General features: G+C 37.3%; 1 protein-coding gene across 26 annotated transcripts in view; it reads left to right on the forward strand.

The window, feature by feature from the left end:
- Positions 1 to 2: 2 nt before the first annotated feature.
- The window catches only part of IRAG1 (inositol 1,4,5-triphosphate receptor associated 1), a 109,374-nt gene continuing 92,877 nt past the window's right edge, over positions 3 to 16,499 (forward strand). For 15 of the 26 annotated variants that reach the window (XM_066997304.1, XM_066997314.1, XM_066997321.1 and 12 more), the window contains exons 1-5: positions 147 to 288; positions 374 to 549; positions 1,780 to 1,827; positions 9,694 to 9,815; positions 10,426 to 10,532. The gene's annotated coding sequence lies outside the window, so the exon portion shown is untranslated. The other 11 variants (XM_066997339.1, XM_066997340.1, XM_066997308.1 and 8 more) reach the window with 10 other exon arrangements.

Consider the following 16,499-nt stretch of genomic DNA (forward strand, 5'->3'; position numbering starts at 1 on the left):
GGCCCGGCTCCGCCCCCGAGACGCAGCGAGCCAATCGCCGCGAAGAACCGGCCGCGAGGGCCGCCTCGCACCCGCGCGACGGGAGGCGGGAAGGCTCCGGAGTGCTGGTGCGCGCGCGGCCGCGTTGCTGAGGTAACGGCGGCCTCGCGGGCGCCCCTCAGCGAGCGGCTGGGACCCGGGACCCGTGCTCGCGGCGCCTCCCGCCGCTCTCCGACAGGCACCGACCCCTTACGTGGGAGCGGCTCCTTCAGGACGCCGTTGGGGCGCAATGGGGGCTTGCGGGCAGGTGTATGTGTGTGTCGTGCTGACCTACACAAGTATACACACAGGGTCACACTGTGTATTTATTCACACACACTGATAAATTCAACAGGTGGCGCCTGGTTGCTCTCTGCTTGTGAGATCATGATTCCCTCAGGGAACGTCCCGTGACTTTTTTAAAACGCTAAAGACTTCCAACTGAACGTATTAAAAAGTGTGGATTTTTCCTATCTTGGTGGAAAAACAATCACTTTATAAATCCAGATACGTGTTATCTGACTAGCTCAGGTAGCGTAGCATCGTTAATACATATTTGCAATTTTCTAGGTACAACTTAGCCAAGTATTAATTTTCAAATTATCTAAGTGTTTTTAATTACAGATACTGAACCTAAAACATTTTTGAACCTGGCTACTGATCCTTGAGCTTGTTTTGTGTGGCAGGCCCATTCAGCTGTGTGGAGGTGCATGAGTAAAGAAGAAATTACAGAATTGGGTTCCTAAACTTTTCCAGTTAGCACAGCACATGTATTGATGAGTTTACATAAAACATGGGATGTATAGCAACATTGAACAAATCTTAAGTATTTCTGAAGCTGTACCAAGGAAAAAAAGACTAGTAAGACTAAAAGCTCCTATTGCATTTCTACTGAGATTAGAAAAAGTGACATATTACTTACACAGCCTATTAAACCCTAAAGCAAACTTGACTTTGGCCTGTAGGTAACCATCCACATAATACAGAATTTTGACTGAACAGAATGTCATAACTGTAAAACATTAAAATTGTTAAGTTTTATTTTAAAATTACTTTAAAATTACTATAATAGTATGTAGTATAGTATTAAATAACTTGTAGTATCAGTTGCTTTCTGCAGCAGAATTAATATTTTTAATTACTTAACATTTTGAATTTGAACGTTTATTTGAGCACTAATTATTCTGAACTGAATTGCCAGGTCCAATAAAGTGTAACTACCATGTCTCCTTGAGCTCCATATATACCATAAATATGTTTTGTAGAGCAACTTCAACATGGGACAAGAAAGTGGAGTGACACCAAAATTAATAGAAAGAATTAAAGCATGTGCTCAAAAAATGGTGGTTTTAATTAAAAAGATGCCAAAAATATTATACAGAGCAAGATGATGATAAAGATCTTAAGCCTTCTTTCTGATTTATAAGCCATTTTTTTCACAAAAACTGTTACTTAGATCTGATAATGAATGTTGAAGCAATTTGGACTGAAGAAAGACTTAGGCAGTATGTTCCCAGGGTGTTTTTTCATCAGTTTCTGTGGTTTCCATGTTTTTTTTTTCCACAGAAAAAAGCTAGCTAGCTTACATGAAAGATTTTATAGAATAATGCCTTAAGAATATTAAACCAAAGTTAGAAGAAAAAAAATATTCTTGCTTTTTGAGGATAAATCTGACAAGACATTTTGTTTAAAACTTTATTACTGCTACAGTGTATATATAGCAAACTCTACTGACCTTCTCCTATTTGCATTTGAAAGCAGGCAGTGTCCTTCTCTCCAGATACACAGAAAGCAATAAATCACTACCAGGTATGTAGAACCTATCTAATGTATAAAAGATTGTACGAGCTGAAGGAGCATAACATGTTTGTTTTTTTTCCCCACTAAGTTCTTAAAAACATTTCAAGAAATGTGACTATTTCTCTTGCTGTCCTGTGTTTTTATTTCATTAAAACCAATTATGAAAATTTAAATTAGTACTTTTAAACTTGGATTGTTATATCAAAAGTATTGATATAAATAATAAATCTATAGCAAATTGAAGTTGTACTTGCAATGCGTTATAACAATATAGACAGCAGAAAAGATTTAAAAAATCACTACCACATGTAATTTTAAGCCTTTTTCAGGAATGTAAAATGAGCTCAACTAAGCTACTTTAACAACAGAATAAAAAGGCCTTCACCTACCTGATTATTAATCTTTGGAAACCAATTGCTATTTGTATTTGAGGTGCATGCACTTAAGCTTTCATTTAGAATAGGTGAGTGGTCAGGGCATGGTAGTTCTAATAGTAAAACTTGTTTACTTTGTTAGATAAAGTGTCGTCCCCCCCCCCCCCCCCCCCCTTTATTTATTTATTGCATTCTGGGGGAAAGGAGTAGAGATGGGAAAGGTTTTAGAAATCTTCAGAGTATAAGTAGTATGAATTGTTGTTCCAATAGTCATTTGCAACCTTTCCATTCAGAGCTATAGAAAACAGAACTGATACTATACTGCATTTTGTAAAGTTCAGGATTGTATCAGGGAGCAGTGAGGGCCAACTGCTCCCTCAAGGAGAGTAGCCAAAAACTGAGCATGACAAGGGCCAGCAGGGCCAAGGTTTTGGTAACTGATACTCACCCCAGTGTACCTGAGCATAGCAGACATGAGATAAGTCCATAATGATGGGGCAGATCTGAGGTCAAGGTGGTCACCCATCAGTGAGGCAGAATCACATACAGCAACAGCAAACAAGATCTAAATAGTCTATTAGTTACTAAGTAGATTCTTCTTGAAAAGGTAAGCCCTCACCTGAAGCATAAGTTTTTAGAAAAAGGTCTAGATCAGTAATAGCTACGGCTAGGCAAATGCATAGTTGTGACTGAACTACAAAGCAAGTTTTCTGCCTTATAACTCAGGTGAAATTGTAGTTTCTGGGCTGAGTTTAAATAGGGCCCCTGGGCCCTGTAGGTGGGGTATGGCAGGATGTACCAGGTAAGGCTGGTCAGGGTCATTAGAGCTTATTCATGCACTTTTGGGCCTTCTGTTGTGTGTGTGTATGTTGAAGAAAAGGTAAGTGGGTTTGGTAAAATTCTGTTTTTTTGATTTTTCTCTCTCTTTTTTATTTATTAATGGAAAATATTAACAACTGAGTTGATAAGCATCTCAGGTTTTTTTTAGGTAGTCTGATAAAATGTTAGCTATGTTCTAGAAGTTATTGAATTAGCTGTAATCCTAAACTTTCCTGTAGTAAGGAGTTAAAAGTTTTGTCATAGTAGTAGGAAGAGTATTTCTATAGTAACTAGAGCAAGCTGTATTCAATGTACTTTGAACAATGTTATAGGTATTGTTTTGTGACTAGTCTTTTTATCTTTTAACAAAATGTTAAGAAGTGTAGATGTTAAGCAGTGTAGAGCTGTAAGAATGGATGGTATTTATTAATATTTGTGTATATTTATATTAATATTTTGTTGAAGGTGTGATGTTTTTACAACCTTTGAAATGTCTTGCATGTTTATCAACATTTGTTTTCACATATGCTGTAAGGAGTAATAACTTCTTTTTGTTTCTCAGATTTTTCTGTATAATAGTTTTCTTTTTTAGGTATTTAATAGAATTAGATCCAATTGAGTTAATTATTTACTGGAGTCAAAAGAAGTATTTTGTGCGTAAAAGTCATAAGGTGTGTCTGTGATAACTTGAGTTTTACAAGCAAATTATCACAGTATCACAGTATCACAGATTTCTAGGTTGGAAGAGACCTCAAGATCATCGAGTCCAACCTCCGACCTAACACTAAGTACTCCACTAAACCATATCGCTAAGCTCTACATCTAAACGTCTTTTAAAGACCTCCAGGGGTGGTGACTCAACCACCTCCCTGGGCAGCCCATTCCAATGCTTAATAACCCTTTCGGTAAAGAAGTACTTCCTAACATCCAACCTAAAACTCCCCTGTCGCAACTTTCGCCCATTCCCCCTCGTCCTGTCACCAGGCACGTAGGAGAACAGACCAACCCCCACCTCTTTACAGCCTCCTTTAAGGTAACTGTAGAGAGTGATAAGGTCGCCCCCGAGCCTCCTCTTCTCGAGGCTGAACAAGCCCAGCTCCCTCAGCCGCTCCTCGTAAGACTTGTTCTCCAGACCCCTCACCAGCTTGGTCGCCCTTTTCTGGACTCGCTCGAGCACGTCCATGTCCTTTCTGTAGCGAGGGGCCCAAAACTGAACACAGTACTCGAGGTGCGGCCTCACCAGAGCCAAGTACAGGGGGACAATCACCTCCCTAGACCTGCTGGCCACACTGCTTCTTATGCAAGCCAGGATGCTGTTGGCCTTCTTGGCCACCTGGGCACACTGCTGGCTCATATTCAGCCGACTATCAACCAATACTCCCAGGTCCCTCTCGGCCAGGCAGCTTTCCAGCCACTCATCTCCCAGCCTGTAGCTCTGCTTGGGGTTCTTGTGCCCCAGGTGCAGGACCCGGCACTTGGCCTTGTTGAACTTCATACAGTTGACCTCAGCCCATCGGTCCAGCCTATCCAGATCCTCCTGCAGAGCCTTCCTGCCCTCGAGCAGATCGACACACGCACTTAGCTTGGTGTCATCTGCAAACTTACTGAGGGTGCACTGGACGCCCTCATCCAGATCATCAATAAAGATATTAAAGAGGACCGGCCCCAGTACCGAGCCCTGGGGGACACCACTAGTGACCGGCCTCCAACCAGATTTGACTCCATTCACCACAACTCTCTGAGCCCGGCTATCCAGCCAGTTTCTAACCCAGCGAAGCGTACGCCAGTCCAAGCCCCGAGCAGCCAGTTTCTTGAGGAGAATGTTGTGGGGAACTGTGTCAAAAGCCTTACTGAGGTCAAGGTAAACCACATCCACAGCCTTTTCCTCATCCACCAAGCGCGTCACTTGGTCATAGAAGGAGATCAGGTTCGTCAAGCAGGACCTGCCTTTCATAAACCCATGCTGACTGGGCCTGATCGCCTGCTTGCCCTGCAAGTGCCGCGTGATGACCCTCAAGATGATCTGCTCCATGAGCTTTCCTGGCACTGAGGTCAAACTGACAGGCCTGTAGTTCGCCAGGTCTGCCCTCCGGCCCTTCTTATAGATGGGCGTCACATTGGCTAGCCGCCAGTCAACTGGGACCTCCCCCGATAGCCAGGACTGCCGATAAATGATGGTAAGCGGCTCGGCCAGCTCCCCCGCCAGTTCTTTCAGTACTCTTGGGTGCATCCCATCCGGCCCCATCGACTTGCGCACATCCAAGCTCCGTAGCAGGTCGCCAACCATTTCCTCATGGATAGCGAAGGCCACGTCCTGCTCCCTGTCCCCTTCCACCAGCTCAAGGCACTGGGTATCCAGAGAACAACCGGTATTATAAGGTGTGTCTGTGATAACTTGAGTTTTACAAGCAAATTATGTATTCAAAGATGAGAAGAGAATGCTTTTGTATCTAAGGTATAAAATTCTGCAACACTTATATTTTACGCTGAACTGTGCTAGTAAATTCTTCCTGATCTCTCTTTGTCAATTTTAGGTTTGCTAGGCTTTAGTAGCTGTCTTGTTTCCGTTAACAGCATGTTTTCTTGAATTCCCAGCACCACAAATATTAACAGAGTAGTAGAGTAAGTAACTTGAGTTTTAGCTTCCGTCATCAGTCTCAAGCATGAAAACTTCTGTCTCCTGAAGACCCGAAAAGGAGGAATAGCTTCACAAAAACAAGTTCAACAGCAGACATGTTCTAAATATTCTAGTGTATTCTGTAAGGCTTAAAAACTACTTCCTCACAGACTCTCTTAACCAGCACTAGCGTACTGAGTAGTATGGTGTTTTAGAGGTTCCTTTCTCTGCTCTATCATAAAAATACATCTTTGTGTTTATTATCTGAAGGTTGGCTGTATTTTGCCTGAGTTGCGTGAATTGTGACACGTTTGTATTTGGGAATATCATGGAACTGATGCTACAGCTGTATTTCTATCCACTAGCATTCTTCCTGTGGGGTTTAGGGAAGAATTTCTGTTTATTTTTCCGTGGATACAGAACTTGTTCTGATCCTGGTTTGCTTCCATAGGGTGATTCTTAGCAACAAGTGCTTCTGTGAATTAGTCCTTTAAAATTGTTATTGCAGTTAACAGTCTTTGCACTGATAACTTATGTATTGATAGACTTCTTCCATCCCTATTGCATTTAGATGTTGTTTAGCAAGTTTAAAAGTGTTTGTTTTGTTTTGTTGTGTTTTTTTTTTTGAAAAGTACAGTCCTGGTTTTGCTTTGCTTCATAGAATTATTCCTAAAAACTGTAGAGAGGCAGCTGTAGGTAGCAGGAGGCAACATTTTACGGGAAACAAATGATACCATAAAAAACTAGCAGTAAAAATATAATTCTATGAAGTTATTTTTCATCATTAAAATACCCAAAGTTGCTAAATACGATACTGTTCATGAAATGCTTTGTGAGTGTGGTATCATTACTGCCACCTTCAGGCAATAAAAAGAATGATTAATTTTCAGTCGCTTCTGTTCATAGAGGGAGTTGTGCTTGTACTGTACAGTGAAGTTTGGTATTTTTCCAAATCGTTGTCTTGCATTTTTCTTTTGGCTTTATTTTCTTCCCTTTTATTCTTATTGTAGTATGTTGAAAATAAGCTTACTTATTTTGGGAAGCTGTTATTGATAAATGCCCAACTATTAAATGATAAATTGAAATTGAATGCTAAACATCTCCTATACAAAGACGTATCTAGCAAAGAGATTTTTCCCCTTTGGTGAAGACTTGTTTTCAGGAGTTATGCAGTAGCATTACAGATTTAAAATGTATGTCAGCAATTAGTAGGGCATGTGTGGGTTATTCTAAAGACTGTAGAGCTGTCAGGTGAAATTGCAGAGCTGAAATTTCAACTATCCCTTAGTACAGGTTACTTGCTAGAAAGGATTATTGTCTTTTAAGATCTTTATCAGTTTTATACCTAGAGAGATTGTTTTTTCCCCTAACTTATGTACTTATGATGAACTTCGGGAGTTTTGGCATTGTGTATATAATATTTCTTTTATAACACCTTATTTTACAAAAACTTGCATGTGAACAGGATAAAGGTTTTTATAAAAAAAAAAAAAAGAAAGAAAGAAGTGGAGATAGAGACTTTATACTTGGCCAAAGCTTTCTTCTGGGAAAATTCCTGAGGTTTGATATAATGTTCTTTCAAATGAAGTTGCTAAACACATAGATCAAAATTACCTAACATCTTAACAGAGCAATTAGTAGCGAACCCAGTATGAGGCATTGACATCTAGCATCTTCATCATCTTCTACTGTTTTAAAATATATATATATATATTTTAAATGCTTTTTGAAGGGCTGGGGGAAGCTCATGGGGAGAGTAGAATTTCCATATCAATTCTAGAGGGATTATTTTTAAGCTTTTTTCCTGCAAGCCAACCTCTCCTTATTCGAGGGAAAGCTATTTTTGTACTGGAAGTCAAAGGTAAAGCAAGACTACAGAATAGATACAGAAAGCCATGTACTCTGCTCCTATCATTGTACTTGAAAAATGCTGTAGTAGCAGTGGAGGTACTGCATCTTATTTAAAATATTTTTCCTTGCTTTTTGTCACTATTAAAGCAGTTCTTTTCATGCTGAAATCTGTGTATGCTCTCTAAAAAGCATTTTGATAACAGAAAGTTTAAGGAAGGGAAAATGCATTATACAAACAAGTACTTGAGTATAGAAGTCAGTTCCAAAAATAACAATGAACACTTGTGCTGAAGTTCTCAGGAAGGATGAAGCCTGAGAATCAGCCTGAAGATGAAGAAAGCTTTTGGGAATATGTCAACAAATCTTACTGCTTCCTGTGGGTGGCTGGTTGTTTTTAATGTACTTTTCATGAACTTGTTTTATAATATAAACTACATATTGACTTCTATACATAGAAATTAAATACGAAAAGTAATTTATTTTCTTGTTTCTAACAGCCATAGTCTTTTCTCTGGTTATTTACTTTTCTTCTATGTCCCTTCTCTGTCTTCTACAGAACCACATTAATTCTTGATTTACCTATTTTAAGTGCTTAGTGGCAATCTTTAAACAAAACAGTGCTCTGACTTTTTTATGTAGACCTCTATCCTGCTAAATGAAATCAGAAAATCCGTTTAGTGTTCTGTGACTACAAATGCCCCCAATCTAGTTTAAAAAAATAAAATTTAAAATTTATTTTGAGTTCTGTGTGCTGCAAGAAACTTTCAGAAAATTCAAAGCCTGTTTCTAATGAGCTTGAAAACATCAAGAGTAAAATGCCAAGTCTTCATGAGGAATGTCACAGTCTGTGACAGATGTCGTTGTCTGTCACAAATGTTGCAGAAACTCAGTATCATTTATCTTTTATATCATTTCCTTAGAAGAAAAATAAAAATTATTATGACCATTGTCAGTCTGTCCTATATTTCAGAGGTGTTGATTTAAGGCATTATAAGGAGTGACAAGATTTTACTGTTTCCAAAACTTTCTGAGTTTCTGCCTGTGTAATGTTCTGAATATCTAAATTTTTTAGATATAAATAGGAGACCCAAGCTTGGAAGTCTTGGTCCTCTATTGATTTTTTTGGAACCTGTCTTTTTAATATTTTTGAGTAAACATACAAAGTTGTTATTAAAAGCTGATCCCTGAACCCTTTAAGATCAATTTCATAATGAGGAATGCTAAAATAGGAAAGTTTGTGTTTTGAAGTAAGGTATATGTACATGCACAGAAGCGTTATCCTTCCCTTCCTTATGCACACATCTTGTATTTGATATATAGCATTTTATAACATAGCATATAATATATATTTAAAATATTAAACCATGAGCAACCTAGCTCTTCAGTCTATACGAATTCATAAACTTAGATTTCATGCATTTTTCTTGAACAGAAATACTGCTAGAAGACTGTAAGTTGAAGAGTAATTACTCTTAATCACAGCATTAGTTGTCAAAATTTTGGGACTTTATTGAGGTTTACTTTGTTCTCAGTGTACTTTCATATAATTATACCCACCTGGCACACATATGAATCTCTGATATTTCATTAACATCTTTCATGCTTTTTTAATAAGAGTCAGTAATTCTTGCTGGGTACAACAACTTTACGCTGTAGGCAAAAAAAATATCTTTTTATAGGCAAAAGATAATAGTTTTAATCTTTTTCTACTCGAAGGTAGAAACTATTATTCTGCTGTAACTAATTACTAAGTGTGAAGTTTAGAAATATTTTCTGTATTTTAATTTATCCCAAGATGAAAAAAAAACCTTAAAACTTAAATGCCAATTACTATATAATAACCTAACATTCATCTTTATATTAATAATATAAAAATTGTTATCCTCTAATTATGAAAAAGCATAAATCAGACTACTTTAAAGCTCTGTTGTAACAGCGCAATGTGTGGCTAGCTATCAATTTACTTATGAAATGTCTGTTCTGTGTTTCTGTCTTGCACTTCATGTGTTTATTTCCACATTTTTCTTGGAAGGCCAGGGACATTTTGTTCGGTTATTTGAGAAGTAATGTGGATGGATGCCACACTTGTAGAAGACTGTTTTCATACCTCATATCAACATGTAATTCAAGTTTACAATTAACTTGATGCATGCAAGTAGAGCCATATGTTTTTAACTTAACTAGGCATGTACTTAACTACTTTCTTGCATTAAGGCCTCAGATCGGAAGAGAACCAGTAACAGTTACCAGCCAGAAGCAAATCCTATTTTGAGATCCAACATATTTCAGTGCATTCCTCTGAGGGTACTTTCTTGCTCAAATTCTGAAGGTGTACGGTAAGTGGGTAATGGTGTGTAAGCAGCAATTAATGTCTCTGTAAAAAGTAATTTAATTGAACAAGTACTCGTGAACTGTAACTTTCCAGAAGTAGGTCAGAGCATCTAGAAAAGAAAAATAGTATACTGTTGTATGTTTTTCAGATGTTCCTTTCCTTCTCTTCAACGTACCTTTTTAAGTAGCCATTTTCTGATACATCAGGCTAGTTACACAGGGAGATACTGGACTTAATATTCTCAACCTGAGTTGTTAATGGAGTCTAGGCTATAGTTCACAGGAGTAACAAGCTACCAGGCTAGAAATACTGTATTGCAACGTGCCTGGAAACTGTTGGTTTTGCATGTTAATAGAACAGTACGTATCATTCTCTAAGTGAGTAAGACTGACTAATGTGGGGAGTCAAACTGGCCTCTCTGTCTCAGCTGGATGTGGCTGTCTGCCTAGAGCTCAGATCTGATTTCACTTGCCAAAGAGCACTAATAGTACTGCTAGTGTCACTTAGTCCTTTGCTGCTGAAGCTGCTGTCCATGATGCAGCATGTTTATAAATATAACTGTTTCCATCTGCAAGCTCAGCCTGGGATGTAACGTTAAGTTGTGTTCTTTCCAGCTTGCACATCATTGCCACTAATAAAGCTGCTGGTGGAACTTAACCAAGAATCCTGTTGATTCAGGAGCCAGTAAAGAAATTCCCAGAACTATGTTGCTTCTGCAAGGGTGAGTAAAAGTTTGTTTATATCAGTCAAGTGACTATGCACATACACAGATCAGATTATTTAAAGGGAGGAAGACTCTGCTTTCACAAGTTACTCCTTCTAATTATTATCTCATTGGATAAAGGGTGGCTTCCATTTGCATCTCAGCGCATTATTTTGCAATTTGAAATTTTGCATGGTAACTCATAACACGCTGAAAATGCACAATTCATAAGGTAAACACTTTTAACCACTTGAATATTGTTCAGGTGTAAATCCTTCATGTTAACTAAATGTGACACTGCTCAACAAGATAGGTGACTGATGGAGGTGAAATTGGCAGATACAGTACATGTGACAGCTGTGTGAATGAAGTCTGAAAAAACAGGTGTGTATGCCTCCAAGATTCTCATTTTTTTAGTCTTTGATATTTGTGATATAAAAAGAACCCTCTTTTTTATCAGTGGGAAGGGTTGTTTATTAATTTTTTTTAAAATATACGCTACTTAGCTGTGACATGTTGTATGGAGGCTGTACACAAAAAACATTCTGATACTCATCTGGATTAAACCGTAGTGATAGTAAATATTCTCCTCTCATAATCACCAGTTTCATTGTTGAACTTTGCTGCTGAAACTTTTCAGAAAATTTAGCCTGAATTTCACTTCCTGAAATTTAATGCTGTTATGTCCTGTTCAGCAGTACATAGGAAAGATGTTTTTACCTTTCTCTAAGGTAATGTGTATAAATTGTGTCTCGAGCATGTAGGTGGAGTCTATTTGGCTGTGTTAGTAAACAGTTGTGGTTTCACAAAAGGCTTTGTGAAACACTGTCATAAGAGATGTGAAAAACTTGAATCCTTTGAATTCACCTACGAGTAGATGTCTCCTCTGCAGATATTTCTCCTAATAGATCTTAACCCTAAGTTAAAAATACCTGTATTACTTTTCCTCAGAAAAGGTCAATCAAAGTGATTTATAATAAGCTGTTTTTACTCATTAACTAGGGAACACAATTAGATCAGTATGATCTGTTATTGACCATTGAAACAGTGTCAAGCACAAATTTAGCAATGGTATGTCTAAAACAGAATGCTTCTGCAGAGCTCTTCAAAGATTAGACACTAATGTAAGCACTGGAGAAAAGAATCAATTTGCCTAGAAATTAAACTTAAGTAGGCCAAAAGTTTTGAAGGGAAAACTTTGAATTCCTTCTGCAAAACTTTATATCAAATGAAGCAATTCAATTCTTATACAACTAAGAAACTTTAGTAGCCATAAAGTTGATAAGTGTTCAGAAAAGTTGTCTTTGTTTTTTTTCCAAATGTGTCTTACCTTTTTTTTTTTTTACAAGTGTTTTTGGTTTTGTCCTCCTAAGTAGAACCTGCCAAGAGTTAGTGACAATTGCACAATAACAGTTTATTTATTAAAGACTGTAGGTTTACCAAGTTCTTTTCCCTTTCACTTGTACCATCTTGTATATGTAAAACTATAGCTCAGGCTGCTGGAAGTGAATGGCTGCCAATTCTTCTGATCACTCTGATCTTCTATGTTTGGGAGATTTCTCCACAATATCCTCTTTTAATCTTCTCCTCCAAGTGACCCATGCAGACTGTTGTTAAATCTTTTTATATGCTCTGGATAGGGTTGTTTCAGAGCATTGACGAATGCTGTAAAGCATCCTAAACTGTTATGACGTGAGGGAGAGCAGACCTACTTTGTCCTTAAATATATATACTTTTTCCAAACTGGCATCTTAAAGGTATTGATCTGTATTGTCCATTACTGTAAACCTAGAGATTCAGCCTAGCATACTTTTTTGAATGTTAAAGAAAGAGCATTTTTCAATTAAATTTCCTTCCTTCATGTGCAGGAAAAGTGTTAATGCACACAATATAGCCTCACAATGTGTGTCTGTAGATAATCAAGCAGTGTGAATATCGACAGAGGGCAGTATTGAGGTATAAATAGAAGTGCTTTATATTTAAAAAAAAAAAAAAAAAAGTATTGTCTTTGTTATTCCAGTTCCTCTTCATAGAATCACAGAATAACTTACAATGAGAAGTATCTCTGAAGGTCATCTGTTTGATCCTTATCTCAGGAAGCCAAATTTGAAGTTAGATATAATTGATTGTATCTATGGTGATTTCTCTATATTGTTAGTTATTCTATAACAGCCTGCAGTCAGGTTAGTTTTCCCTCGAAACCGCTATTGCATCCAGTTGTGAGACTGAATGCAAAACATGACCAGTGCTAGTGTAGTTATTTTTTCTGAATATAAAAGGAAAAAAGCCCCTTAGCCATTTTTGCTTACAAGGCCAGAAAATAGCTAGCTTAACTTCTATGTCCTTGTCAACTTTATTAATAAAACTATTTTTAACTGTAGAAAATCTAGAGTTAGGATTGGCTATGTTAAGACAGTTGCCCTGTCTATGACTTTCCAACTCTAGCAGAAGCCTTTAATAAATTGACCAGACTGCAAATATTGTTTGCAGTATCCTTGAGAGAGGTGTGTTGTTTAATAACAAAAGATCTCCTATTCCTCTAATTTACATGGGACTTACTAACGTATTAAGTTATCTACTGTGCTAAAGTTAATTTTTGTGTTGCAGGAACAAGTAATAATTATTGTAAGGGTATGAGAGGCTCAGCTTTAATTGTGCAATACTGTTTGCAGTGTTTGCAGCTTTCTGTGTGTTTCAGAAGACTAAAATTTAGATTACTTTTTATAAATAAAGAATGAAACGAATGAGTGTTCTTATACAGGTATTGAATGACTGCTGGTCTGTAATTGTGTTTTCAATTTAGGTGGAATCAAACTTTCAAAACTGTAACTTTAATAACCTCTTTAGTATGAAGAAGTCATTTATACTGCAGTTAAGAGGCTAATGTTCTAGTACTGTAGCACTCAATAAAATATACTTGTTTTGTCTTTAAGACATATTGTAGAATAAGAAACTTAGCAATATGCCATCACGCTTAGTTTTGTTACTTAATGCTAAATTTCATCTAGCTGTTTTGAATTTTCATTATAAATTTGGTAAATTACCATAGCCAAACATCATTTATAGGGTGTTGAGAAATAAACATGTGGTTCATGTTAGTCATAAATGCATCTTGCATGATGGAACTTCTGGAAAAACAGCTATTCTCTACCCCATTAACATAAGCAATGGGGTTCAGTTAAATCAGCAGTTTAGATTCCTGGCAACTATCCAAACAAATTAGTTGAAACTAGCTTAGACAAATGCGTCACATGAGCCACAAGCATTTTGGGCGTTGCTGTGTATGTATCCTTCAAGAGAAAATAGCAGTTGATGTGGAATTGAATGAAGTCTACAAAGTGCTGCAGGGACCTTAAGTGAGTACAGGCGAGGTAAGCATTGCTCTGTTATCAGTACCCAGCAGAGCTTGGGTATGGTATGTCTTTGCTTGTGATCAGAACTCTGGCAGGGATTATATGATTGTTTAGAAGCTATGCTGCTTCCAGACCTGCACAGCTTGGGTGGGCCCACTTTGCGTATCAGCACTGTTTCCATGAGTCTCTGGTTCCTGGAGCAGCATGAGACTGCTCTTTGTGCTACTGTTAGAATTATCCAATTAGTGTAAAAGTTGGAGATGGATCCAAAGAAGTAGTCAATATATCTGTCATGGACAAGGAGTGTTTTTCTTCAGTGAATGGGAAAGTTTGTCATGTAATAATTATGTGAAGTGAGAAAATGTACTCAAGTTAGTACATTATATGAAAATTAACAATGTTTATAAAATTTAGAAATATCCTTGATTTTAAATATTTTAAGTCTTAGTTTTTCTCATCTTCAGAGATTGATTATTGAAATATGGAAAAAAAATAAAGTTTTATCTTAAAAGTACAGATGAGAAATACTAGCTGTAGAATACAAGTAGCCTTAAACATCTGTGAAGGTAGCATGACAGCTGAGTGTGATTGGAAGATGATGACCTGGAGGCAAGAAATAACATATGTATGGAGTTTTAAATGTTGTATGGTATAGAAGACTTGGGGCCATGCAAGGTATAGAGAAGGAAAAATCAGCTTGAGAAAGCTGTTAATGATGAAAGCCGGCTACTCTGCGTCCCAACTGTGAGCGTGTAATACCTGGGCTTCTGGCAACACAAAATTCACAGCTTTACAGTTTCAGCAGTGTTAATGTGGGAAAGGCCCCTACTGTACACTTCCCTCTCTCCTCCAGTAAGTGTAGCTCAAAAGGGAGATCAGGGGCAATGATGAAGAATTGACCAAATCTTAACAATGTGAATGGCCTTTAAATTATTACTCTCAAGTCCCAAGGTACAGCAGTGAACACTACAGTAAGCAACAGCACATTCATCACTCCTGATGACAGTCCTTCTTGCAGTGAGTGTTGTTGGTAGAAAGGAATGCAAGGCCATTCATTGTATCACCCAGTAACAGGAAAGAGCTGAGATACATGAAATTATGTGGGAAAGCAGGCAAACTACCCTTGTTATACTGCAAAAGGAGCATACCTCTAATGCTTTTAGAGTGGGTGTTAAATCTACAAGGAAAACTAGTAATGATTTTAGCTATGACTGAGATCAAAGTTATTTCTAATCGACTAGGCTGAAGCATGAAACACTATAGATCCTCTGTATAACATCCTGTGTTTTGGGGTTCCCCTCCTTAGCTCTAGTTTGTTGCTTTCAAATGGCTGCCAAGCAATTTTGTACTTGCATATAAAAATTTTGTCTTGTGCACTCTTTCAAAAAAAAAAAAAAAAACAAAAACAAACAAACAAACAAAAAAAAACCAAAAAGGTGTCTGGCTTTACATGACAAGCTTTACTTCAGTCTTCAATTTCATAGTGAATTATTGGGGCTACTTTGTGATCTTTTCTGTTATCTTAATATTATAAAACTTCATTGTGACTCTTTTGGTGTACCTATGTTCTGTGATGACCAGTTGGACCCTTTTCAGTTTATATTCTGTTACTGTTCTAATGGGATGAGGAACAGAAAAGGATATTGGTTTATTTTTAGCTTTCTTCCTTTGGACTGTGGCTTGTGACACTTTTCTGTGAAATTACCCATATGTTGCCTTAGCAGTTTTTAAGGAAGAGTTAAGCTCTTTATTACACAGAAGAGGTTGACATCCAAGGTGCTGCTTTTGTTTTGACAACTTGACTTTTGTTCCAAAAAACTAATTTAAAATAATCAGTGGGATTTACCAACAAGGATGTTCAAATACTTTTTTACTGTGGGATACAGTAGAATGAATTTTAAATCTTTCCCCAAATTTATTTGGAGTCTTTTTTTTTTTAAAAAAAAAAAAAGGATGCGGGGGGTTTCTTATAAGCACTTGTATAGGCACTTGTAAACATGTTTCTTGGATTCCTGGAATTGGAAGCAACTGTGTATGTTATGTCTTCCTAAATCTCTGTAGTTAATTATCTAAAACTTTATAAAAGCAAACAGATCAGATCAGTATATCTCATAAGAAAGGTTTTATTTAGGTGCTCTGCTGCAGGTCTTTCTGAGGATAAAATTGGTAGGAATTTTCCATTTACTTTGGAAAGACTTTCACTGCTGGTAATGGTGGATTATCTATGGGAGTTGTTTAGCTTGTGGAATGTAGACAGAGCGACCATATAAAGGAATAAGGCAAGCCTTTTGCCTTTCTTTCATTCTCTTAGGCATTTGTCAATCTAATTATAATCTTGTGTAACTTTTTCTAAGAAATGATAAAATACTTGAATGGCTATGGTTTCCAGAAGTGAGGTATGTCTGTCTGATTCTGCAAAGTGACAGCCTTGATGGGATTCTGAGGCTTTAAGGCTTTTAAATTCAACTAAATTCTAAACCAGTAACTATACTCACAGATATATCATAGAATAACTTCTTAAAATTTTTTTTGCAACATTTCAAGTAGACATAGACACTTGGTACTGAGCAGATGGTAGAGCACTGAAGAATAATTGATGAGCCACTATTATTTAAGTAATCTATTTTTAAAG

Source organism: Anser cygnoides, chromosome 5 (genome assembly GCF_040182565.1).
Source record: "Anser cygnoides isolate HZ-2024a breed goose chromosome 5, Taihu_goose_T2T_genome, whole genome shotgun sequence".
Classification (NCBI taxonomy): Eukaryota; Metazoa; Chordata; class Aves; order Anseriformes; family Anatidae; genus Anser; species Anser cygnoides.